The sequence below is a fragment of the Hyaena hyaena genome, unplaced genomic scaffold (genome assembly GCF_003009895.1).
Source record: "Hyaena hyaena isolate Hyena2069 unplaced genomic scaffold, ASM300989v1 scaffold_104, whole genome shotgun sequence".
NCBI lineage: Eukaryota > Metazoa > Chordata > Mammalia > Carnivora > Hyaenidae > Hyaena > Hyaena hyaena.
The window spans coordinates 401,751-428,567 of record NW_024080736.1 but is presented as its reverse complement, the minus strand read 5'-3'; the positions used below and the strand labels follow the sequence as shown (position 1 = coordinate 428,567).

General features: G+C 37.9%; 1 protein-coding gene and 2 pseudogenes across 3 annotated transcripts in view; 2 read left to right on the top strand and 1 right to left on the bottom strand.

The window, feature by feature from the left end:
• CEP112 (centrosomal protein 112) overlaps positions 1–26,817 on the top strand; it is a 421,494-nt gene that overhangs the window by 137,040 nt on the left and 257,637 nt on the right. The gene's annotated exons all lie outside the window — the stretch shown is intronic.
• On the top strand, positions 4,013–4,117 carry LOC120234235 (annotated as a pseudogene).
• LOC120234229 lies at positions 19,001–19,098 on the bottom strand (annotated as a pseudogene).

Here is a 26,817-nt window from a genome sequence, read left to right as displayed (position 1 = left end):
GCGAGCATGTACGTTCGTGAGTAGGAGAGGGGCAGAGAAAGAGGTAAAGAGTGAGAATCCCAAGCAGGCTCTGCCCTGTCAGCACAGAGCCCGACGTGGGGCTCCATCCCACGAACTGAACTGTGAGATCCTGACCTGAGTCGAAATCAGGTGTCAGACCTTAATGGAATGAGCCCCCTGGGTGCCCCTCCCTCTTTGCTTTTATAGGCAGATTTCTGCAGCTATTTTCTGAATTTCCTCCCAGTTTTTCATCTTCAGCCCAGTCCAGTCTGGCTTCTTTTATCATGTTACCAAAGCTTCTCCTGAGTTTTCAGGGATCTTCGAACGGGATTTTGTTCAGTCTCCCTTCCCTACATTTTCTTCTTCAGTTTTTGGGACATGCATTCTCCTGATTTTCTTCCTTCTGCTCAGTCTTAATTGCATTTTCATCTCCTGCTCTGCTCCCTCTGGATCCTCTCCAGGACAATCCAATCCAAGCCCGTAACTGTAGAAAGCATTCTTCCATACCATTCTTAGGGCAATGACTTAGTCATGTATGTCTTAGTCTCAGGCCCTTTACTCTCAATATTTTTCATAGCACTTATTACTATATATTTGAATATTTGTCATTATTTTCTGCTTCTGCAGCTCCACTTTTAAATTCACTTCTTACAGAGTTTCAGCATGTCCCAGTAGCCACTACTTTCCCTTCACCTTTTCTCCTTCATGCTCCTCATATCTTTGCCCTTTCTGTGCTTTCTTCTTGTCCGTTTTGATGTTCTCCTGCTCAAGTTCATGCTTTCTTGGCCTGCAGATGGAGTCATTCTAAACATATGTTCAGTTTGGCCTGTCAAATAGTTTGAAAAACTTGAATCAGTTGCCAACATTATAAAATTAGGAGACTTCATGTGAAATTTGAGTTTCTGTTTTTCTCTTAAACCATGCAAGCTCTAGCAACACTAAGCCATTTTCTCTTGTGGCAACAGGTACCTAGCATTGATTGGATAATGCTTGAATGAGGTCATGATGGGAATCACAACAGTTTTCAAAGAATCGTTGTCATTGAGACCACTTTTTCTGTTCTTTAAAAAAATTTTTTTAATGTTTATTTTTGAGAGAGAGAGAGAGAGGGAAGGAATGCGTGGGAGAGGGGCAGAGAAAGAGGGAGACACAGAATTTGAAGCAGGCTCCAGGCTCTGAGCTTCTGAGCTGTCAGCACAGAGCCTGATGCGGGGCTTGAACTCACAAACCGTGAGATCATGACCTGAGCTGAAGTCAGAGGCTTAACCGACTGAGCCACCCAGGCACCTCCACTTTTTCTGTTCTTGATGCAATTAAATTAGTAATCAATAATAAGCAGATGGTTTTCTTCTTAAACCCTTAGGTTTAAACTTATACATTTAAATACCTTAAGGCTAAAAAGGAGATCATAATAAAAATTTCCAACTATTTAAAATGCAAAGATAATAGAGTATTCCTCATCAGATGTTAGGAAGTGTCTCTCATCTGGTGTCTGGGTGAAATGAACTGAGCCTTCACCTTGAGAAATGAGGCAACGACAGCAGCGTCGATATGAAGATAATGGAAGAAATAAAGCTGAAAGCAGAAAGTAATGAAATGGGAAACACGATGCAGAGTTATCACCAAAACCACTTTGAAAAGGGGTTGGTAAAGTAGACAGGTCTCTGTTTGACAGATTAAAAAGAGAGGAAACTTAAGTAAAGAATGAAACATTAACCCCAAACCCCAAACTGGGAATATAACTCTATGCAGAGAATGTTGTTTTGGGTTCATTCTTCCCATTTTTGTTACCTGGTCCTTGTAGGCATTTTTATTTGAGTCCTTCTCCACACTTTTAGTTACTGTATTTTTTTTATTAATTGAGGTGGAATTCACATAATATAAAATTAACCATTTTAAAGTGAACAGCTCGGTGACTTTCAGTACATTCACAATGTTGTGCAGCTAGCATCTATATCTAGTTACAAAACCTATGCATCACCCCCAAATAAAGTACTGTACTCGTTAAACAGCCTAGTCCCCAATCCCACCCCTTCCCAGATCCTTACAACCACCAATCTGCTTTCTGCCTCAGGGTTTCCCTATTCTGGATGTTTCATATGAACAGAATCCTATATGTGACCTTTGTGTCTGGCTTCTTTCACTTAGCATAATATTTTCCGGGGTCTTCCATGTTGTAGCATGTATCATTACTTCATGTCTTATCATGGCTGAATAATATCTCATTGTGTGTATATACCTTTTTTTTTTATAAAGCCATTCAACTGTTAATGGATGTTTAGATTCCTTCCTTTAGGCTATCGTGGATAGTGCTACTATGAACATTCAAGTCCCCGTGTTCAAATCTTTGGGTACATAGCTAGCAGTGGAGTTGCTGGGAAAGCTATTTGTTTTTGTACTTGACCTTTGTTGTTTGCTCTTCAGAATGATAGGCTGGCAGGTATGACACATATTTCTTGTCACCCGGGTTTTAGCTGCTGCTCTAGCCCACAGAAGAATACCCACTGAGAATTATATAAAGGGCTTCTAGACTTTTGGTAAGAGTATTCTTTTCTAGTGGACTAGTCTATTCCAGAATCCAAACCACTGATAAGTATTGTCTGATAATCACAGAATTATAACAGGGAGAGCTGGGTGTTCTTAAGTCACATTTCTACCAAATTAGGGTGAGCAGTTAAGTTGGGTGGGTTGTCCTTCCCAACTTTGGGGATGTTTTTGCCTGTATCTCCTCTGTTAGGCTTTGCAAACAGAAATTTCCTCTGCTAGTCAGTGCTAACAGTACTCTGACAGATTTTTACCCTCCATATCCATCCATGTGTAATCATCATCATAAAAAATAGTACATTAAGAACATCACCACCTTATGTGAAGAGAGTCACAATAGAATTGGTAGGTCATCACACCTGTTGGCCAGTATGTGAATGTTGTCTCCTTTTGCTATAGCAGTTATATAGTCATTTTAGCATTTTATTGGTTTTTTTTTTGCAAATCAGAAAAATAGTGCCAGTACTAGTGAAAAGAAATCAAATCTTACATAAACATAAGGGAAGGGAAGCAAAGTAATATTAAAAACAGGGAGGGAGATAAAGCAAGAGACTCTTAAATATAGAGAACAAACTGAGGGTTGCTGGAGGAGTTATGGATGGGGGGATGGCTAAGTGGACAAGGGGCGTTAAGGAAGGCACTTGTTGGGATGAGTGTCAGGTGTTATATGTAAGGGATGAATCACTGGAATCTACTCCCAAAATCATTATTGCACTGTAGGCTACCCAACTTGGATATAAATTTAAAACAATAATAATACATAAAATAAACAAAAAGTGTTATCCAGGTGATCAAGGTCAACATCAATAGTGATAAATCATGTAGACACTATTCCCCTTAATATGATGTGATAAAAAGCACACTTTATTTCTGTGACCTTCTCCCGAAAGACCCACAACACCAACCTAACCATTTATTTGAGAAAAACAGCAGACCAATTCTAATTGAGGGGCGTGTTACCAAACACCTGACCGATACTCCTCAAAACCATTGAGGTTATCAACACTGAGGAAAGTCTGAGAAACTGCTACAGCCCAAAGAAGCCCAAGGAGATATGACAGATGAATGTATTGTAGCGTCCTGGATGGGATTCTGAAACAAAACAAGGACATTAGGTACAAACTAAGGAAATCTGAATAAAGTATGGGTTTTACTTAATGAGAATATATCAATATTGGTGCTTTAATTGTAATGAAAGTGCTTTATTAATGTAAGGTGTTAATAATAGGGGATGCTGAGTATAGGGTGTGTAGGAACTCTCTGTATTATCTTCTCAGTTTTTCTGTAAGTCAAAAACTATTCTAAAAAAATAAGGTCTTTTTAAAAAAAAAGAAATCAAATCTTCCAAACAAAGCATAATTGAGACAAGATAGATAGGAATCATCACCCATGTTGAACGCAATATTTCTTTAAGCTCAGTTAATTTCACATTGGACTTAACCCTGTGTGTTAAAAGTATAAAGGAAAAGTGTTGTATGAAAGGAGAGAAGGTTAGCACTCCCCTTGACAAGAATGGAAGAGGCCCTCGGTAGAACTCTCCTATGACCCAGCAACAGCACTGCTAGGAATTTACCCAAGGGATACAGGAGGGCTGATGCATAGGGGCACATGGACCCCAATGTTCATAGCAGCACTCTCAGCAATAGCCAAGTCATGGAAATAGCCTAAATGTCCATCAATTGACGAATGGATCAAGAAGATGTGGTTTATCTGTACAATGGAATACTACATGGCAATGAGAAAGAATGAAATCTGGCCGTTTGTAGCAACATGGATACAACTTGAGGGTGTTATGCTGAGCGAAATAAGTCAGGCCGAGAAAGACAGATACCATATGTTTTCACTTACAGTTGGAACAGGAGAAACTTAACAGAGGACCATGGGGGAGGAGAAGGGGAAAAATAGTTGGGGAGAGGGAGGGAGGCAAACCGTGAGAGACCCTTGAATACTGAGAACAAACTGAGGGCTGATGGGGGTGGGGAGAGGGGAAGGGGGGTGATGGGCATGGAGAAGGGCACTTGTTGGGATGAGCACAGGATGTTATATGGAAACCAACTTGACAATAAACTATGAAAGAAAAAAAAGTATAAAGGAAGAAACCAAAATTATAAGAGGTTTAAAAAAATTTTTTTTAATGTTTTATTTTTGTGAAGAGAGAGAGAGACAGAGAGACAGAGAGAGACAGAGTGTGGGTTGGGGAGGGGCAGAGAGAGGAGACACAGAATCCAAAGCAGGCTCCAGGGTCTGAGATGTCAGCACAGAGCCTGATGCAGGGCTTGAACCCTGAACTGTGAAATCATGACCTGAGCCGAAGTGGAACTCTTAAACTACTGAACCTCCTCCTCCCCCCCCCCCCCCACCGAAGCCTTAGGAAGAAAGCAAAATTAAGTAACACGTCTGAAATACTGGAAAACATCCTTAATGATGTCTCACAGATATATTGGCTGTTAGCTGTCCATTGATATCTTCATGGCGATTCAGAAAATAAATTTCATCAGTAATATATTCATGTAAGCTAACTCTCAATCCTGTGTTAATTTTAATAGTAGATCTCTTGCTGATAGTGTCCCCAAAGTATGTATATTCTAAACACAGTGTCTTACATACATGATACATTTATTCTTATATGTGGTAAAAGTCATCCAGGAAGCTGGAAGAGTATGAATTAATATGGAGAGATGGAGAGGGCAGGAGTGTATGTGAGGAAAGCTGAGATAATGAGCCCAGTTGGAACAGGAATCCAGGAAACTGGTGGTCAAGATTGAGAGGGACCCCCCGCCCCCAGTGGTAGGAGCAGAAGAATGTAGTCTCTTCCCATAGGAACAGGGAATGGTTGGAGAATTTGGTAGAAGTGCAGCATATGATGAAACTGTCATTGGAGGAAGACTTAACTTTCCTGAATATCTTTCTGCAATAAACTAGGTAGGTTTTGAAGAACAGAAAATGAGCTGGTGGAGAAGAGAATTTCCCTGCTAAAAGGAATAAAATGTCTCAAGATATGAATGTGGTAATGTGTTAATGTCTAAACATGAGGTTAAGAGTAAAACAAACAGATGTGATTTTCCGGAAGAAAGATTTTTGTTAGACTATAATAAACAACAAATAAGCAAATGTCAAACATTTCCAATCTTAAGAAAAACATGGTTTTACTTCCTTGCTGAATTTCCTTTTAAACCATAGTCCCTGAAGTTTGAAGTCATCAAATTTAACAAGGGATTTAAAAATCAGTGACTTTGTTAAAATTTGGATCTTCTGGTTTTTTATTACTTGATATAACATTTATTCATTTTAGGTGTGGAATACACAAATGTGAAGGAACTTTGAAGAAACTTTCAGTAATTTGAAACATGTATCTCTATTCTTAGTGAAAAATGAAAACACCCCAAAGGAGGTTTTATGTGGAGTAAAGCAGGTCTGGAAATGGTCTATACTGAAAGACCTAATGGTCTTTTGATGTCTGATTCTTTGATTTTGCTTTTTCTTTGTAAAGGGGTGCTATGTGATTATAATTAAAAACATTTCAAGTTCTTTACTTGGGAAGTTAATTGTTCCTTCGCTTGCTGTATTCTGACTAATCAGTGGCCTTGAATGTTAGAAGTGTTTGAAATTGTTACTAAGGAGATTCACCTTGTTTGGTAGAGAAAGTTCCAATTCATCATGAAAGATCATCACATCCATAAACTGTCGTCATTCCTTCTGCAGTTGTGGCTCTGGTGTGAACATATATTTATACTACATTTAAGAAGTTTCGTTCTAATACTTTTCTGAGTACTTAGTGGGAATATAATAGTTTGTTTTCTTGCAACTGTTACCATTACTTTTGAAGGTGGAAATTATGAATAAATTACTAGAAAGCACCATCAAAAATTTATATTCATTTTTATTAGGTGATTTTAAAAAAATATTCACTTTGGCATTGATGCAAACATTCGTGCCATCTTGAGAAAAGTTATCCCTACACTTTGGAAAGTGCCTGCCAACTCTGAATATAATTTTTTTCCTTAAACATAGCATCTTAAGTATCAGTGGTGGTGGTGGTGGTGGGACCCATCTTTTCTCTTTTCTGTACTTTGCTGCAGCATCTGAAACCATTTTAGGTGGAGAGCAGTCAAACCCTCCCGTTTATCGTAAGCTTTCCTTAGCCCCAGTTAACATGCTGACATAACCTTCTGTCTAAGAAGCAGGATGGAAGGTTCGAGAGGGGACAGAAATCTGTGGTGACCTTGTTTCAAATTGAAAAGGAAGTTTCTTTTCTGTTAAGTACTTCTTTGTAGATACATCGTTACAGAACTCTGTATTTCTTCTCATGAGAACACACCGCTTTAAATCAGCGTCAGTATAATCTGATGGGCAAGGGGCCTCTTATTGACGGAGACAGTCTGTGACACTGTTTCACACAACAAGGTTCATTTGTAACAGAAGACTTTGAGGTTTATTAGAGTCTTTCCTCAGGAGTTAAGTTTGCTCTTTTTTTTTTTTTTTAGCAGTTTATGTATATAGCCTCCTGAGTTTTATTACAATCAAAATTCACCTAAGCAATGAAATGTGGTACTGGATTTAAGCCTGGTGGGGAGGTGATAAACTAATAAAATATAGTGATACTTTAATGTTTTCAGCTAACAAAATGTGTATATTTCCTTAGTTCACCCTTAAAAGAATCTTACATGGTTGTTTGTCATTATCTTCAATTTAAAGGGAGAAACTGGGGTTCTAAGAGATTAAGCAATTTAACCAGTTTGGCATACGTGGCTGAGCCAGGATTTAATCCTTGGCTTACTAATTTCTAACTCAGTGCTCTTTTCCTGATAGAATGCTGACTTTTGGCTTTTGTGTCACTCAGTAGGTCTCCTTTTGTGCTTTTAAATGAATTGTTCCAAATGATTCATAGATGGCAACATTTACTAGATATATGTCATTGCTAATTCTTCCCTGAAGACCCAAATGGGAGAATATTCCCTGCCCACGGTTTCTGGTAGCCGCCCACCATGGGAGCACCTCGCCTCCTCTGCTGTGCATTGGGTCTAGAGTGGACACCTGAGCCAAAGGCAGCAAATCCGTTACACTCTAAGGTACGAAGAGTGTAAGGTCACACAGCTAGTAAGTGGAGGTGCAAGGATTTGAACTTGTATGTGTTTGACTCTAAAGCCCCTATTCTTAATCATTGTGCTGCAGGGCACTGCCCCTCCTTCCTGATCTTGGGAATTTGGAACTGGAAAACCTAGAGTCTAAAACAGTGCAGAAGCTAGAAACATGGATGGTTACTAGGATGAAGATTGGCTAGGCAGCCGCTATGGGCCATATGCAAGAGAAAGTTCCGAGTAATTATGTAGAGGCCAAGAAGAAAATGGAGTGATGTAGAGAAGCTATAAGAAATGCAGCTCACATGAATAAAGGCTTTGTGTATTCCAGCTCTGCCTCAAGAGAGACACTTCAGGGGCTCCTGGGTGGCTCAGATAGTTAAGTGTCCCGGTCTTGAATTTGGCTCAGATCATGATCTCCTGGTCATGGAATTGAGCCCCAAGTGGTGCTCCATACTGAGCTTGGATTCTGCCCAGGATATTCTCTCTCTCTCTCTCTCTCTCCCCCTCTCAATGTATGCTCGCACTCTCTCTCTCAAAAAAATAAAATAAATAAAAGACACTTCGCCGAGATCTCCCATCTCTACAGTATATAGCCATTTTATTTTGGTGTAGTATAAGTTGGAAGGTGTATTAAAAATTTATTTAAATAGTTATTATTTTTTAAAAAATAGATTCAATGTGGCCCATATTATGTTATTACAAATTATTTATTTTAAAAAGACATTATCCATTTATAACTGGATAAGAACACTTATTTTTTCCAATAAAGTTTAATTGAGATTGTTCTGAATTTGTCACTTTATTCTGTAGAAGTCTCACAAAGATTTGAGGAGTTTTTTCAGGCCTTATTTCTGTTTTTTTTTTTCACATATAAATATGGTTTTCTTTGCTATATTAAAAGCTTAAATTCTGGAGTAATGAAAGATTAAAAAAGATATTTAGAACAAATAAAAATGAACTTAAATGTCTCCTGTGTCAAAATTATCACAAATGTTTACTAACAAAGGCTGAATATGGAAATGGCATACTTCTATAGATTCCATAGGAATTTTAAGAAACACTATTTATGAAAATAAAATTAATGATACTGCTTTATTAGGAACACCTAGGATTTATCCAGTAGGAATAAATTCTTAATATAAACTTGTAAAAAAAAAACTGAAAATTTTATAACATTTTTCATTTGGGAGAGATTAGAAGTCAGTAAATAATACTCCCTTTCCCTCTCAAATTTATTTATTTATTTATTTATTTATTTATAAATTTAATATATTTTTTAAATTTACATTTAAGTTAGTAGCATATAGTGCAACAATGATTTCAGGAATAGATTCCTTAATGCCCTTTACCCATTTAGCCCATATCCCCCCCCACAGCCCCTCCAGTAACCTATCTGTTTGTTCTCCATATTTGTCTCTTATGTTTTGTCCCCCTCCCTATTTTTATATTATTTTTGCTTCCCTTCACTTACATTCATCTGTTTTGTGTCTTCAAGTCCTCATATGAGTGAAGTCATATGATATTGGTCTTTCCCTGACTAATTTCACTTAGCATAATACCCTCTAGTTCCATCCACGTAGTTGCAAATGGCAAGATTTCATTCTTTTTGATTGCCGACTAATACTCCATTGTATGTATGTATATATATGTATATATATGTGTGTATATATATATGTATACACACATACATATACACCACATCTTCTTTATCCATTCATCCATCGAGGGACATTTGGGCTCTTTCCATACTTTGGCTATTGTCAATAGTGCTGCTATAAACATTGGGTGCATGTGCCCCTTCAAAACAGCACTCCTGTATCTCTCGGATAAATACCTAGTAGTGCAGTTGCTGGGTTGTAGGGTAATTTTATTTTAAATTTTTGAGGAACCTCCATACTGTTTTCTAGAGAGGCTGCACCATTTTGCATTCCCCCCAGCAGTGCAAAAGAGATCCTCTTTCTCTGCATCCTCATCAACATCCGTTGTTGCCTGAGTTGAGACTGTTAGCCATTCTGACAGGTGTGAGGTGGTATCTCATTGTGGTTTTGATTTGTATTTCCCTGATAGTAAAGTTGAGCATTTTTTTCATGTGTCGGTTGGCCATCTGGATGTCTTCCTTGGAGAAGTGTCTATTCATGTCTTTTGCCCATTTCTTCACTGATTTATTTGTATTTTAGGTGTTGAGTTTGATAAGTTCTTTATATATTTTGGATACTAACCCTATATCTGATATGTCATTTGCAGATATCTTCTCCCATTCCGTCAGTTGCCTTTTAGTTTTGCTGATTGTTTCTTTCACTGTGCAGAAACTTTTTATTTTGATAGGGCCCCAATAGTTCATTTTTGCTTTTGTTTCCTTACCTCCGGAGACGTGTTGAGTAAGAAGTTGCTGTGACCGAGGTCAAAGAGGTTTTTGCCTGCTTTCTCCTTGGGGATATCACTGGCTTCCTGTCTTACATTTATATCTTTCATCCATCTTGAGTTTATTTTTGTGTATGGTGTACGAAAGTGGTCCAGGTTCATTTTTCTGTATGTTACTGTCCAGTTTTCCCAGCACCACTTGCTGAAGAGACTCTCTTTATTCTGTTGGATATTCTTTCCTGCTTTGTCAAAGATTAGTTGGCCATACATCTGTGGGTCCATTTCTGGGTTCTCTATTCTGTTCCTTTGATCTGAGTGTCTGTTTTTGTGCCATCCCTCTCAAATTTAGAATTAATTTGAAAAAAACAGAAGAATCAGGTAGCTGAAGTTGTGGTTTATGTGTGTGACCAACATTTGGATTGGGAATCCCTCCCCACCCTAGAATTAATGTACTTGTCTGGTCATAGTCCAAGAGGCCAGTCAGAGTCAGTGCACAGCAGAGGACATTCCTGGAGAGAGAAAAGAGGGGCTGAACAGGGCATTCACATTGTTTCTCCCAAAGCCAGACCCAAACGGGCATAAATTCTCTTCTTGTTGAAGGAGCTCAAGTCCTGTTATATTTGTTTTTCTCTTTTCTGTTGGTATTTCATTTTAGAAATGCATCCTCTCCTCATTGACTTTGTCCTTTATTTTTTGAGTAAATGGAACATTAGCAGAGTTTTAAAAATCAGACCTGTACTAAAAGATATATTCAGAGAAGTGGCATCCCATCTCCGCTCCTTCTGTCCTTTCTTCTCAAATCTCAGCCCCCATAGGTGGGTAATCTCATTCATGAGTCTCCAACAGATCCCTTCTGTATTTGCTTTTGCACAGATGAGCAGATATGATATGTGCATATCTCAGTGGAGTTTTCTTGTGCTTTTTTTTTTTCATTTCTTGTAAACTGGTGGTCATTCATCCTTTGTACCTCAGTGTCGTATGCTAATGTGTGGATGGATCAATTAATGCCACACTGTCCTACCTATGGGCATACAGGTGGTTCCCAGTATTTGCAGTTATAGGGATGCCGTAATGAATAACCTAGTAGACATGTATTTTTGTATTGTTTGAAATATATATTCACCATAGCTTTTTAGGAGGGGAAGTGTTGGGTCAAAACATAAACGTATATGTAGTTCTGTTCTGTATTGCCAAATGCTCCTGCATGAAGGTGGTACTGATTGAATTTCTACTGGCTATATATAGTTTGTTATGTGGGCTTTTGGCCCACAGCCTCCCAAATAGAATGTGTTATATTTTTATATTTTTTGCCTGATAAGGTGATAGGTGTGATATATTGTATCCCAATATAGTTGAAACTTTTAGTTCTCTTATAATAATTGAGAATAAACATATTTTAATATACTGAAGAGCCACTGTAACAGCTTTATTGAGTTATAGTTGAAATTCAATACATTTCACATATTTAAAGTGTACAGTTTCACATTCTGACATATATACACTTGTGAAAGGAAAGTACCAACATGAAAGATATGTCTCTGTCGGCATATAATTATTCCCAAAAGTTTCCTCATGTTCCTATGAAATCTCTCCTGTCCACCCTTCTCTGACTTCTCCTTATGGAGGCGGGCACTAATCTTGTCTCCCTGTCTCTCTTTTATTTTAAAGTTTATTTATTTATTTTGAAAGAGACAGTCTGAGAAGGTGAGGGTCAGAGAAGGAGGGAGAATCTCAAACAGGCTTTTGCACTGTCAGCACCGAGTCTTACGTGGGGCTCAAACTAACAAACCATGAGATCATGACCTGAGCCAGAATCAAGAGTAGGATGCTTTAACCAACTGAGCCACCCAGATGTCCCAAGCGTGAATCTCCTTTCTATCACTATACTTTAATTGCTAGAGATTTAAATAAATAGAATTGTACTATTTTACATTCCCTTCAGCAGGGTTTGAAGTTCTGTTTCCTCTACCTCCTTACCAATGAGTGATATGGTCAGTGTTGTTATTTTCACAATTCCAATAGGCTGGTCTAAGTATTTCACTGTGGTTTTACTTTTTTATTTTATTTTCTTTTTTGCATTTCCCTAGTAACTAATGTTGAAAAACTTTTCATGTGTTTTTTTTTTGTTTGTTTATTTTATTTTATTTTTTTTGGCCATAAGTATATCTCCTTTAGTGACTGTTCAAATCTTTAGCCTCTTTTTTAAAACTGGGTTGGTTGTTTTCTTATTGTTGAGTCTTGAAAATTCTTTGTATATGTTGGATAACAAGTCTTTTACAGATAGACGATTTGCAAATGCTTTCTCCCAGTGTATGGCTTTCCTTTTCATTCTTTTTCATGGTTTATTTCAAAGAACTGGGGTTTTAAACTTTGATGAAGTCCATTGCATTTATTTGTTCTTTTACGGGTTGTGCTTTTGAGATCACATCCAAGAAATTTTGTCCTGGTCCCCAATCACAAAGGTTTTCTTCTGGAAGTTTATAGTTCCAGGTTTTACATTTGGGATTTTGATCCACTTTTAAACTTAATTTTGTATGTGCCGGTAAGTATGGATTAAAATTCTTTTTCCTCTTTCTTTCATAATACCGCCTTCTTGTCCTTCTAATATGCGTAGAATCTGTAGTGACAGAACCTCTCTCATTTGTAATGTTGTTTACTTGTATTGTCTCTTTTACCCTATTGGTCTGGCCAGAGGTTTATCAATATCAATGATCATCTTGGACTTAGGTAATATAGTCATTACTAAATATAGTATTAGGTTATCTAATAATGAGTTATTCTTGCCTTCATGGCAAGATCCAGCTTATCAGTAATTTAAAGATGTCACTGACTGTCTTCTCGCTTGTGTTGCTTCTACCAGGAATCTGCTACTATCGTTTTTTTTTTTTAATTTTATTTTTTAACATTTTTATTTATTTTTGAGAGAGAGATAGAGACAGTATGAGAAGGGGAGGGTCAGAGAGAGAGGGAGACACAGAATCTGAAACAGGCTCCAGGCTCTGAGCTGTCAGCACACAGCCCGATGTGGGGCTCAAACCCACGAACCGTGAGGTCATGACCTGAGCCGAGGTCAGACGCTTAACTGACTGAGCCACCCAGGTGCCCCGGAATCTGCTACTATCCTTATTTTTGTTCCTCTGTAGCATGTCTTCCTCTGTAGCATGTGGATTCTTTTTTTCTTTGTCACTGGTTTTGGGGGAAATTGATATGGTATGCCTTTGTGTAATCTTATTTGTCTCATGTTTCGAGTTCTTTGAGTTCTTGGATCTGTAGATTTATAATTTTAATTAAATTTGGAAAGCTTTTGGCCATAATTTCTTCAAATATTTTTTCTGCCCCCACCTCTCTCTCTCTTCCTTTAAGAACTCCAAATACACGTAGATTTGGTTGCTGATAGTTGTCACTGATGCTTTGTTTCCTTTTTATTACTCTGTTTTTCTTCCTGTGCTTTGGTTTAGTTAGTTTCTATTGCTACGTCTTCAAGTTCACAGACCTTTTCATTAGCAACGCATGTAATCCCATCTGTTTTATTCTTCATCTCACACATTGTAGTTTTTCTACCAAACTACAAAAATTCTGTCTCTAGTATTTTCAGTATGACAGCATAATTCTCAGCCTCATCCCAAACCTGTTTCTCTGTTGTTTGTATTGTTATCTTGGCCTCTGTTGTCTTCCGTGATTTAACCACAGTCTTTGCCCTTCACAGCTTCTTGGTTTGTTACCCTTTATGCTGGGAGTGCCCTTTTCTGCATTTTCTTCTATCTAGTCCTCCATATCCTTTAGTTAACTTCTTTTCAGTTAAAAAAATATATATGTATATGTATTAAAATTTGGATGTATTTGTAAAATACATGTTTGTATTTGATATTTATAAAATATCTTATATTTTTCTCCTTACCATCATACTTTCCATGAAAAGAGCAAATCTCCATCAGAAGATTCTTTATTTCAAGGAGGAGATGAATCTGGTAGGGGTAAAAGATTTCCAAAGATAAAGTTTTGTTTCAGATATAATAAAATATGCAGCCATTTTACTGATTACGAAAGGCATACAGTCTACTGATAAGTACATGAAAGTACGTAAGCTGGATTTATGTTGGTTTTCAGATATCAGTCTTTAATTATAAAACATATATTATCCATGTTTCACCAACCATTCCTTCCAGCCTCATATTAAATTTTTCCAGGGGCGCCTGGGTGGCTTAGTCGGTTAAGCGTCCGACTTTCGCTTAGGTCATGATCTCGCGGTTCGTGGGTTCGAGCCCCGCGTCGGGCTCTGTGCTGACTGCCAGCTCAGAGCCTGGAGCCTGTTTCAGTCTGTGACTCCCTCTCTCTCTGACCCTCCCCTGCTCACACTGTCTCTCTCTCTCCTAGAAATAAATAAAAAAAAAACATTTAAATTTTTCCAAAGGTTCCCGTGATTATCTTATATGTGCTTAATAATAAGTTCAGTCAATGTTAATATGCTACCATGTGGTATTCATTAATTCACTTATTGTCATTATGTGCCAGGCACCTTGCTAAATGTTGAACAGACATCACTGAATTAATCACACCCAGCTCTTGTGCTAAGGGAGCTTTAGGGAGAGCAAAGAAAAAAAAGACATTGAATTAATACAAATAAGAAAATTGAAGCTTCAATTCAATGACCAAAATAGAAACATAGAGTACTAAGGGTTTATATATAACAGGGTGAGAAACCTTACCTAGGAATTAGGATGAAAGAAAGTGATGTTAAAGTTAATTGAATTGTAAGTCAGTTACACTTCAATTGAAAATTATACATATATTTTTTAATACATATAGTTAATAAAATATATGTGTTATACCTCTTAAATGTTCTGAGTGATGGGGGCACCTGTGTGGCTCAGTTGGTTAAGCATCCGACTTCAGCTCAGGTCATGATCTCATGGTTCATGAGTCCGAGCCCCACGTCGGGCTGTGTGCTGACAGCTAGCTCAGAGCCTGGATCCTGATTCAGATTCTGTGTCCTCCTGACTCTTCCCGGCTTACACACACACACACACACACACTCTCTCTCTCTCTCTCTCTCAAAAATAAACATTAAAAACAAACATTCTGAGTGATGATATTACTTAATGAAGCTTTTCTATTTTACCATAGGCACAGTGACTTACTCCTCTGGTCCTTGTTTGCTCAGTATTATGTTCATACTATCAGGTAGCTTTTGTGACACTGAAAATAGTATAGAGTTTGTCTTCTTCCTGTATTGCATTCAGTGACAATGTGTTGATTATTTTTGTATTCCTAGCACCAAGCACAGATCCTTGCATATAATAGGATAACTCCTAAGCAAATGCTTGATAAGTATCTTAACTTTCAAATGTTCTAAAAGTGGGGTTTAGTATGCAAATATTAATGTTATGTGAGGATAAATTTTAGTGAAGACCTACTGGTAAGTTCAATTAATTAGTATCAAACAATGACTTAGTAAAATATATATGTGTATGTATATGTATATATGGACAGGTTTAAAGAAAAAGCATAATGTAGTAGAATGACTTTGGACCTTGAAGTCAGATGGACCAGTTTAATTTCTCATTCTGCCATTGACTATGTAAATTTGGACAAATCACTTAACTCTTCTAAACTTCCTGTTTTCATTTGTGAAAAAAATGAAATGAGAACTTTTTTATCGTTATAAAACTGAAATGAAATAATACATGAACTGCTCTAAACTAACTAATTTCCGATAAGCAGAGAACCTTCTTTCAATGATAAATATGACATTTATGCTTGGTAAATAAAGAGAAAATTTGCCTACTTAAAATTTGATCTACTTGTGCATAGTGATGAATGTAAGTGAGAATATTTTCTCGCTACTTTGAAATATTGAACTGCCCAGGGACAAGGCATGGATGATGTTTTGAAGGAAATAAATATTTCAGCTTCACGTTTCAGGCTTTCTTCTGTATTCCTTTGATCTGGCTTTGGTTTACTTATTATTCTGCTTGAATGACTTCACATTGCCTTCTTCCTCTCCCTAGTAACAAGAAGTGGTCCTGTACTTATTTCAACGTATTTAGGCTTTGTCATTTTATAGGATGAACGTGCCTTTCCTTATTATTTACTGATACTCCTGCCTGTAAAGTAAGCTGGGTTAGTGAGTGTGTGTGTAGCTTTGCATGTATGATGTATAATTCATATATGGAACTTTTAATCAGTACTTTCTTAAATATATGAAACATAAAAGGAAACATTAGATTTGATATTTTTTTGAAGTTTAAAGAGTTTAAAGATTTTAAAGGAATTTTTCTCCATTATACACTGTAGCTGTTTTATCTTGAAGGATAACTTTTTCAGGGTTTTTGTATTTTACTGTAAATATTCTAGTTGCTTTTCTATTTGCTGAGGTAGAGTTCTTTTATTTATAGGCCTATATTATAGGCAGAAGTTAGTTTAGTACAGAATTATTATGTAAGACTTTAAACTGCTTGCTTAAACATTACATTTACCTATATTGCTTTATTTTATACTTTACATACAAATCTTCTGCTCTCCTGAGATTGGTTTTCTTTTTAATGTTTACTATTTTTGAGAGAGAGAGAGAGACAGCACGAGTTGGGGAGGGGGGGAGACAGAGGGAGACAGAGATTCTGAAACAGACTTCAGACTCTGAGCTGTCAGCACAGAGACTGATGGGGGGCTTGAACCCATGAACATCGAGATCATGACCTGAGCTGAAGTTGGACATTTAGCTGACTGAGCCACTCAGACACCCCTCTTTATATATATCTATATCTATATACATAGATATAGATATAGATATATATAGATATAGATATACATATATGTTTATTTTGTGAGAGCTAGAGTCAGAGCGAGAGACAGAGAGAGCAAGCAGAGAAGGGATAGAGAGAGGGAGAGAGACAGAATCCCAAGCAGGCTTGCTCTGTCAGTACAGAGCCCGACATGGGGCTCAAACTCATGAACTGTGAGATCATGACCTGAGCCAAAATCGAGAGTTGGACATTTAACCAGCTGAGCCACCCAGGCGCCCCAAGATTGGTTTCCTTATACAGATTCTCTCTGACTCTTTCCATTTGTCATATTCCTGTAGACTTAGAATTTGTCACACAACATATATATAATATTACACTACTATTTAATTTTTTTCTTGCGTTTTCTTTTTCCACTTAATCGGATTGTAGTTTATCCAAGGGAGGATTCATTTTTGTACTTCTAGGTTTTCTGCAGTATCTGACCTAGTAGATCTCGGGATTTGCTACCAGGACCCTTGCCTCGGCTTTAGAACACGACTAAGTTATTGAAAATATAGGCCAGGAGGTTGATGCCAGGATCAGTTCTTTTGAATCATGATTCAAATCCTGTTGACTTCAAGGAATTTATAGACCTCATCGCTGAAATCCATGTTTTTAAGAGATTTTCGGAGAGTTGAAGAGATTCCTCATTCTTATTCATAAGTGACATGCTTCAAAACCAATCATGGTTCTTTAGGACTGGAACCTGGCTCTGGGGTCACAGACTTCTGGGGAAGCAGTGACCGTAAAAGATCCTTGTCAGAAGAGAGTTCCGGAAGCACTTCTCTATACTGTTACCATGCCCTCTTGGAGCGGTACCTCTAGTATGGAGAGAAAAATCTCTAGCTGCTCTAGTACTAGGGCACCCTGGTTGCCGTGAGCCTCAATGAGTGCTTGCCTGCAATTCAAATCAATGCCTTCCTATTCTAGCCAGGATTGTGCTGACAGCTGCTGGCTTTCTTCCTTCTACCTTTACTGTTGCTGCCTGTAAGCCCACTTACCCCTGAGGGGCTTCTAAGAAGGGTGTTCTGATTCACCCGAGTAGGATAGAGAGTCTTCCAGTAGAGATCTGTGTCTTACAGATCTGTCTCTTCCATTAACAGGAGTAGAACAAAATCTCCCTGAACCCTCTCCTTCCCTTTTTCAAGACCCTATGTTCAAATATCTGTTATAATATTTAATATTTATCTTTATTTTTTTCTTTTACTTAATGGAGTCTTCTTAAAAAGACGGGGTTCTTATGTAGCTTTGTTCCTTAGTATAAGGTACTGGTTAACGTGTAGGTCTTAGGCAATTTTTGAAGACTGAGTTAAGAAAAGGTTGGGTGAACTTGTAAACTCAAAGTATGATGTTCAACATTTTAGGAGGCAAAAGAATGGAAACAATATCAGGTTTGCTATGGTAATTTTATTTTTTTTATTTAAAAAAATTTTTTAATGTTTTTTGTTTATTTCTGAGAGAGAGAGAGAGAGAAAGAGAGAGAGAGAGACAGAGACAGCATGAGCAGGGGAGGGTGACACAGAATCTGAAGCAGGCTCCAGACTCTGAGCTGGCTGTCAGCACAGAGCCCGATGTGGGGCTCGAACTCCTGAGCTGTGAGATCATGACCTGAGCCAAAGTCAGGTGCTCAACCAACTGAGCCACCCAGGCACCCCACTATGGTCATTTTAAACATGACTTTCTTTTCCTTAGAAATACTCTTTTTACCTGGGTGGCTTAGTCGGTTAAGCATCCGACTTTCGCTTAGGTCATGATCTCGCGGTTCATGGGTTCGAGCCCCGCATCGGGCTCTGTGCTGTCTGCCAGCTCAGAGCCTGGAGCCTGTTTCAGTCTGTGACTCCCTCTCTCTCTGACCCTCCCCTGCTCACGCTGTCTCTCTCTCTCCTAGAAATAAATAAAAAATATTAAAAAAAAAAAAAAAAGAAATACTCTTTTTAGGGATGCCTGGGTGGCTCAGTTGGTTAAGCCTCTGACTCTTGATTTCAGCTCAGGTCATGATCTCATGGTAGTGAGAGCGAGCCCTGCGTCGGATATGGAGCCTGCTTGGGATTCATTCTCTCTCTCTCTCTCTCTCTCTCTCTGCCTCTCCCCTACTCACATGCACATGTGTGCGCATTCTCTCTCTCAAAATAAACTTAAAATACTCTTTTTATGTGTTATGGAAGATGTATGTATATTTGGTTTTTAGGCTTCAGTGGTTATATCTTCTACGCGATCTACTCTGTGACTCGGGAAAGCACTTTGTCCTAGTGTATTTCAAGTGCCATTCTTGTGCTGGGGCCATGCTAACCTCTGTATCATTCCAATCTCAGTATACGTGATGCCAACACAAGCGCTAACCCCATGTAGCCGACTTGCACTAGCACCACGCACACACACTGTGCTTCAGAATTGTGATGTAGGTCTTTGTGGTGAGCACTGCAGAAACACTTGGCAGTGTCATTTCCTTCTGGGGCTTAAAACTTTTCCATAAAAAGTCACCTTAGCTGTGAATTGGCCTTCTCCTTCAGTATTTCATAATCACTGGGGTGCCCTGGGTTTTCCCACAGCCCCTCATTCGTCATTAGCCATCACACAGTCCTTTTCTTTGCCTGCTTCTGGTCTTAAGAACTTGCCTTCGAGAAACTAAAACTTTCTTTCGTCACTTCTTTCTTTTGCAAGTCTCAGCAGTCATTTGTTGATCTCCAGAAATTTTAGTTCGGAACCATACTGATTCTTTGCACTTGACCACACTCAGAATTTGCATATTTTGGCAGATGCATTCTTGGTCAAGGGGAATATCTGGACCTAAGTGAATATCTTTAGACAGTTTTACCCTGGGTCCTATCTCATCCAGATTTGCCACTATTACATGTAAATATGTCCTTTGGAAAGAAATAATTTGGCTTTTTTGGGTTATTTTTTTAATGTTTAATTTTGAGAGAGAAAGAAAGAGACAGAGCATGAGTGAGGGAGGGACAGAGAGAGGGAGACACAGAATCTGAAGCAGGCGCCAGGCTCTGAGCTGTCAGCTGTCAGTATCCAAAGTCAGATACTTAACTGACTGAGCCACCCAGGTGTCCCTTTTGGTGATTTTTTAAACATGGTGACATTACATAGACGGAGTCAAGTTAAGAGCAAAAACTTTCAACACTTAAAGACTGAAACAAAATTTGGCCTGTGGATTTTTTTCTTTGCCTGATTTAACTTTTAAATTTGTTGTATTCCCAACTTATTGTTTATCCATTCAGCAATAAGGCAGTTATAAATATTATACATTAAGTTCTTCAGACAGCCCTTGATATGTTCTAAGTTTTGAATATATACTAGGGTTGTTAGTTGTTGCTATTTTCTATTGCTGGTATACCACAAACATGGTGTCTTAAAACAACTCAAATTTATTAATTTATGGTTTGGGAGATAAGAAGTCCGAAAAGAGACTTCGGGCCTAAGATCAAGGTGCCATCAGGTCTGGTTTTTGCAGCATGGTTTTAGGGAAGAAGTTCCTTGCTTTTTCTGTCTTCCGGAGGCTGTCTTCATTCTTTGGTCTGTGACCCTAAATCATATTGTCTTTTCTCCATTGCTTTCACTCTCATATTGCCTTGTCTGTCCTTTGACCTTCTTGCTTCCCTCTTATAAAGACCTAACTAGATAATCTGAGATGATCGCCCCATCTCAAATCTTTAACTTAGTCACATCTGCCAACTCTCTTTTGCTATATAAGGTAGCATATCTACAGTTCCACAGATTAAGGTATGCTTGTCTTTGGGGAACCATTATTCAGTCTGCCACATCAGTACAGTTTCAGACTTAATCAGTTGATACACTCTGTTGGATACTAGAATTGGTATTACTGATAGGAGAAATGACTCTCAACTCCCTCTAAAAACATATCCCCCATAATTTTCCATCCATACCTCTTAGAGGTAATTGATGACGGTAAGAACAAGGGGTCTCGTTTACCCAGGCATAATAAGATGTGGATGCATCTTAGTCAAGGCATAATGGGGACATGTTTCCTCTTAAATGGGCTCCTTCCCCCACCCCAGCTTTATTGAGATATAATTGACACATAACATGGTGAAGCTGATAAGGCATACAACCTAATGATTTCTTACATGTATTTACTGCAATACAATTCCCACAGTAAGGTTAGCTGACACATCTATCACCTCACATAGTTAAAAATTTTTTCGTGTGATGACAATTTCTTAGTATTTACTCTCTTAGCAGTTTTCAAACATACACACAGTACAATATTGTTAACTATACTTTGCATTACATCCCCAGAACTTATTTATCTTATAACTGGAAGTTTGTACTCTTTGAACACCTTCACCCATTTTCTCCACTCCCCCCGACCACTTCACTGGCAATTACCAATCTGCTGTCTGTTTTTGAGTTTGGTTTTTTTAGATTTCATAAATGAGATTGTACAGTATTTGTCATTTTCTGCCTGACTTATTTCACTTAGCACAGACAGTGCCTTCGAGGTCCATCCATGTTTTTGCAGCTGGCAGCATTTCTTTCGCTTCTATGGCTAAATAATATTCCTGTGTGTGTATGTGTGTGTGTATGTGTATACATGCGTGTGCACACATACGTGTGCGTGTGTATTCCCTTTTCTCCATATCCTCACCAATACTTGTCATCTCTGTTAGATGCTAGCCATTCTGACAGGTTTGAAGTGTTATCTCATTGTGGTTTTAATTTGCGTTTCCCTGATGATTGGTGATGTTGAGCACCTTTGAGTACCATTTGAATATCTTCTTTGGAAAACTGTCTATTCTGCTTCTCTGCCCATTTTTATTGGATTATTTGGGCTTTTTCTTTTCTATTAAGTTATAAGGACCCTTTATATTTGGATAGTAACCCTTATCAGATGTGATTTGCCATGTTTTCTCCCATTCTGGAGATTGCCCCTTAATTTTCTTGATCATTGATTTTGTTGTGCAGAAGCTTTTCAGTTTGATGCAGTCTAACTTGTTTCTTTTTGCTTTTGATGCTTAATGTTTTGGTGTAATATTCATGAAATCATTGCTAAAACCAGTGTCAAGGAGATTATATCCTGTTCCCTTCTAGGAGTTTATAGATTCAAGCCTGACATTTAAATCTTTAATTCATTTTGAGTAACTTTTGTGAGTGGGGTGAGATAGAGACCCAACTTCATTCTTTCGCATGTGAATATCCAGTTTTCTCATCACCATATATTGAAGAGACGATCATTTCCCCATTGAGTAGTCTTGGCTTTCTTGTCAAATATTAGTTGGCTGTACATGCATGGATTTGTTTCTGGGCTTTAAATTCTGTTCTATTGGTTTGTTTGGGGTTTTTTGTTTTGTTTTGTTTTGGTGTTGGTTTTTTTAAATGGCCGTTATCACATTGCTTTGACTACTATAGTGGGATTTCTAGGAAGCATCCTGCAGTAGGGAGGGCCCAGGTGTCCAACACCGGCTCTCCTTTTTCCACTGGAGAAACCAGGGTGCAGTGTCACACTGGCCCAAGGTGGCTGGGTGATGATGCGGACTGTAGCCACTCCTCTTACCTTTCTCCTGTAATCTTTCCAGTCTCTGTGGTCCAGTGGGGGTGCTTCATTCACATCCTTGGGTGTGGGATTTTCCCAATAGTAACTTGTCAATGGATAGTTGCTAGTTGGTCTTTTGGTGAGGGGCACTGAAGTTGGGGATGTCACTGTCTTGATAATGTCACTCCAGATGGGCTCTTTGATAGAGTATATTTGAAGTGAAGCCTTCTGTGTTCCAGAGATGAATAGAAGCTTGATCTACAGCTAAGTTTCAGAGCCCCCAAACAGAAAGTAGACTGTACCTTATCAATCCATGTGTAGTAGGCTGATTGGTGACTCCCCAGAAAGATAGGTCCATATCCTAATCCTCAGAACTTGTGAATGATCTTATTTAAAAAGAGGATCTCTGCTGATATAAATGAGGTAAAGATCTTGACATGAGATTATCCAAGCAGGTCCTAAAACAATCATGAGTATCTTTATAAGTAAAGAGAAACAGTGGAGAAGGAACACTGAGGAGAAGGTGATGCAAAGATAGATCAGAGAGAGATACCATCACAAGCCAGGGAATGCCAGCAGTCTCCAGAAGCTGCAAGTATCAAGGAATGGATTCTCCCCTAGAGACTCCAGAGGGAGGATAGCCCTGCTGACTCTTGAGTTGAGACTTTTGGCCTGCAGCACTGAAACAATAAATTCCTTTTGTTTTAAAATACTCAGCGTTTGGTAATTGGTTACAGCAGCTGCAGGAAACTAATACACCAAGCTCCTTTCATATATAGCTCCATGGACTTCATTGCTGAATTACCTATGTCTGCCCTATATCACGTCTTTAGTGCTGATAATCTCACCAGTCACCCTTTCATTCTGTGCAGCAAGAACTTTTTAGCTACCACCATTCTCTTATGCATGTATGAACTATTCTTCCACTTGGTATTTTGGATATCATTAGTTTGTCTTTTTAAGACTTAACTACTTCTCTTCCTTTTGTATCTGAATTTACTCTCCTCTGCCACCTTTCAAAAGTCATTTGATGAACTAAAGGAACAAATTGTGGTGTCTTTCGTTCCAACTAGATAATCCCAAAACATTCCTTCCTCAACACTGAAAAATCTATACATGTTAAGTACATTTAGCATACAGAGTATACTCCCTTAACTAACTATAATTATCAGTTTTGTCTCTTACTAGTTTTTACTTTCTCTTTAACATTTTCCATTAGAAACCTATATCTAGTTGGGGAAATGTGTGCAAAAACTCTTAAATTGCAAAGAGCTATATATAAGCCTATCATCATCATCATCATCATCATCAGTATGATTATCATCTTTATCATCATCTTCATCATCATCAATTTAGGGTTTCTGAGTCTTCTCTCTCCAGGTCACAAACACCTATAAGACACATCCTGTAAGAACATGCAAGTTCCCGGTAGTGGAGACATTATAGTTTTTTGTAAGCAGTGTATGGATTGGATTCCCTAAGAAGTTGAATGGTTATTGCTTTTTCAGATCATTCTCCATTAACAGTACCCTAAACCTGGTTTGAAAATCAAACACCCAGAAAGCAAATAATACCTAGCGCTTCTTTCACTCCATGAAATTTGATAAAGAACAAGTGGTTCTCAATCAGGCATGAATTTGTCCCTCCAGGGCATATTTGGCACATCTATAGACATTTTGGGTTGTCAGCATTGGGATTGGGACATTGTCACTGGGATCTAGTGAGCAGAGGCTAGGGATGCTGCTAAATGTATCCCAATGCACAGGGCAGGTCCTCACAACAAAGAATTATCTGACCAGATGTGTCAGAAAGGCTGAGGTCGAGGAATTTGCTATGTTCCATGGTTGTGCTCTGGTTCTATCTAGATGATATAATATAATTACTCTGTACATATAGTATATATGTTCAAGGTATGTAATATAAATATGAAGAAGGCATGGTTGCGTCCCCACATCCTCCATTCTCCTAGCCTCAAAAAGACTTCATTATCATAGAAAAGACAAATATATCAATTAACAACTCTAATAGTGTATATAAAATGCTACAGTAGCAGTATATAAAGAGTGCTGACAAGGACAGAAGAAATAGGGAGCAGTTCTATCCAAAGACTTGGCATTTGAGCCCCTAAAGATTAAGTAGTAACCTCCCAGTCAAAGCAACAAAGAAGGGAGGTTCCAGTTTACATTATGGCAAGCAAGCTCCCATCAGATCAATCCTCCCACAAATATAAGCTCTGAACAAAATATAAAACACAACTACCTGATGCCTTGGAGAACAGATAAACATGAAGAGATCGTGGAAAGGAGTATATACTTGGAAGAAAGAAAGTGAATTTCCTATTTTTATAGCATTTATTTACCCACATTTGGTGGTACTTGGGACGGCTAGATTTTGGATAGATAACTGTGGTCTTAGTGCTTGAAGAACCAGATGAAAGAACATCTGGGCAACATTGAGAACTAAGATGGAGTGACACCCGGGAAATGAAGTGAGCAAGCAGAGAAGGGGAGGCCCAGATTCTTTGTGTAATCTTGGTCCATATTCTGACTGATCTCTGAAACATGTGTGGTTGGAGAAGACTCTAAACAGCCCAAGTAAGACTAAAAGAGCTGAACTTTTATACAAACTTTTGTCTCCTACAGAGGAGACAGAATTTGTAGTTTGTATCCAGCCAAGTGAACTGCCTGCAAAGAACAGATAACCATTAATACCGTTCAGAGGAAAATAGCAGAATCCACAGTCTCTACAGTGTCTCATTCATAAAGACACGGGCCAAAAATACTTGATCTGTGAAGAAACAGGTAACATGACCTATTTATTCTCAAGAGAAAATAATCAATGGAGACCACCTCAGGATGAATCTGATGCTAGGGTTGCCAGACAAAAACTTTAAAGCAGATATTATAGTTGTGTTCAGGAAATTAAGAAAAATTGGTAGCGATGAGTTAGAAACGAGGCAATCTCAACAGAGACAAACGGAAAAATCCAACATTTGAAACTTAAAATGTGGGCTGAATATAACAACAGAATGGAGAACAAGAAGATTTGATGAATGTGAAAACAAATTACTAGAAAATAGCCAATTGAACAAGAAGATTTGATGAATGTGAAAACAAATTACTAGAAATTAGCCAATCTGAGGACAAAGAGAAAAATGTGCCTAAATAAATAAATAAGCAAGCTGCAGGGCTTATAAGACAACAATGGTGCATAAAGTATATTTGCATCACAGAAGTAGAGGGAAGCAGGTAATAGAGGCAAAAATATTTTAATCCATAATAGCCAACATTTTCCAGTTTCATGAAAAACATAATTATATTGATTCCAGAAGCTCCAGAAAGGCCAAGCAGGGTAAATGTAAAACAGAACAAAACAAAAGGAACAGTACTTGCAACAATCTGTCTTTTGATTATAGTCAAACTAGAGGTTGTGTCTCATTGTGGTTTCGAAGTGCAGTTTTTGAATAACTAATTCTAATGAGTGACCTTTCATGTGCTTATGGCCAATTGTATATCCTCTTTGGAGAAACATCTATTCAGATTCTTTACTTATTTTTAGGTTCTTTATTTTTTAATAAAAATTTTTTAATAAAGAAAATAATAAAGGTTCTTTATTTTTTATATTTTTAAAATTGTAGTCTTTATTTTTTCAAATGTGGATCTGTAAGAGTTCTTTATGTATTCTTAATACAAGCCTCTTTTCAGATATGATTTGCAAGTATGTTCTCCTGTGGATTTTCTTTTCACTTTTGATGACATCCCTTGCAGCACAGGAGTTTTTTAAATTTGCTGAAGCTGTTTATCTATATTTTATTTTCTTGTTTATGCCTTTGGTGTTACTTCTAAGAAAGCTTTGCTTAGCTCAAAGTCACAAAAATTTACTCCTGTTTTCTTCTAAGACTTGCATATATTTTTAGCTCTTGCACTAAGGTCTGTGGTTTGCCTTGAGTTAATTTTTGTGTATTGTGTAAAGAAGGAATCTAACTTTATTCTTTTGCAAATGAATGTCCCATTGCCCCAGTACCATTTGTTGTAAAGACTGTTGTTTCTCAAATGAATTGCCTTGGCACCCTTGCTGAAAATCTACTGATCATCAATGTTAAGGGTTTATTTCTGGAATCTTAATCCTGTTCCATTGATTTATATGCGTATCCTTATGCCAGTAGCACAGGATTTTGATTAACCTAGCTTTATAATAAGTTTTGAAGTCAGGAAATGCGAATTCTCCAAAGTTCTTCTTTTTCAAGATTGTTTTGACTCTTTTGGGTACCTTGCATTCCCATATGAATTTTAGGGTCTGCTTGTCAATTTCTGCCAAATGCCACCTGCGATTTTGACAGGGACTGTGTTGAATCTGTAAATCACTGGAAGAGTCTTGTCATCTTTTCAATATTGAGAGGAATACTAATTTCCATTTTACCATACATTTCTTTCAGATGTTTAGGTATTCACAGTATTTGCCCCCCCCCTTTTTTTTTTTTAACAAGAATTTAACAGAGGCCACTAGTCTTAGCAGCTGTGTGAAAAAGAGGCCAAAGACTTTCCTT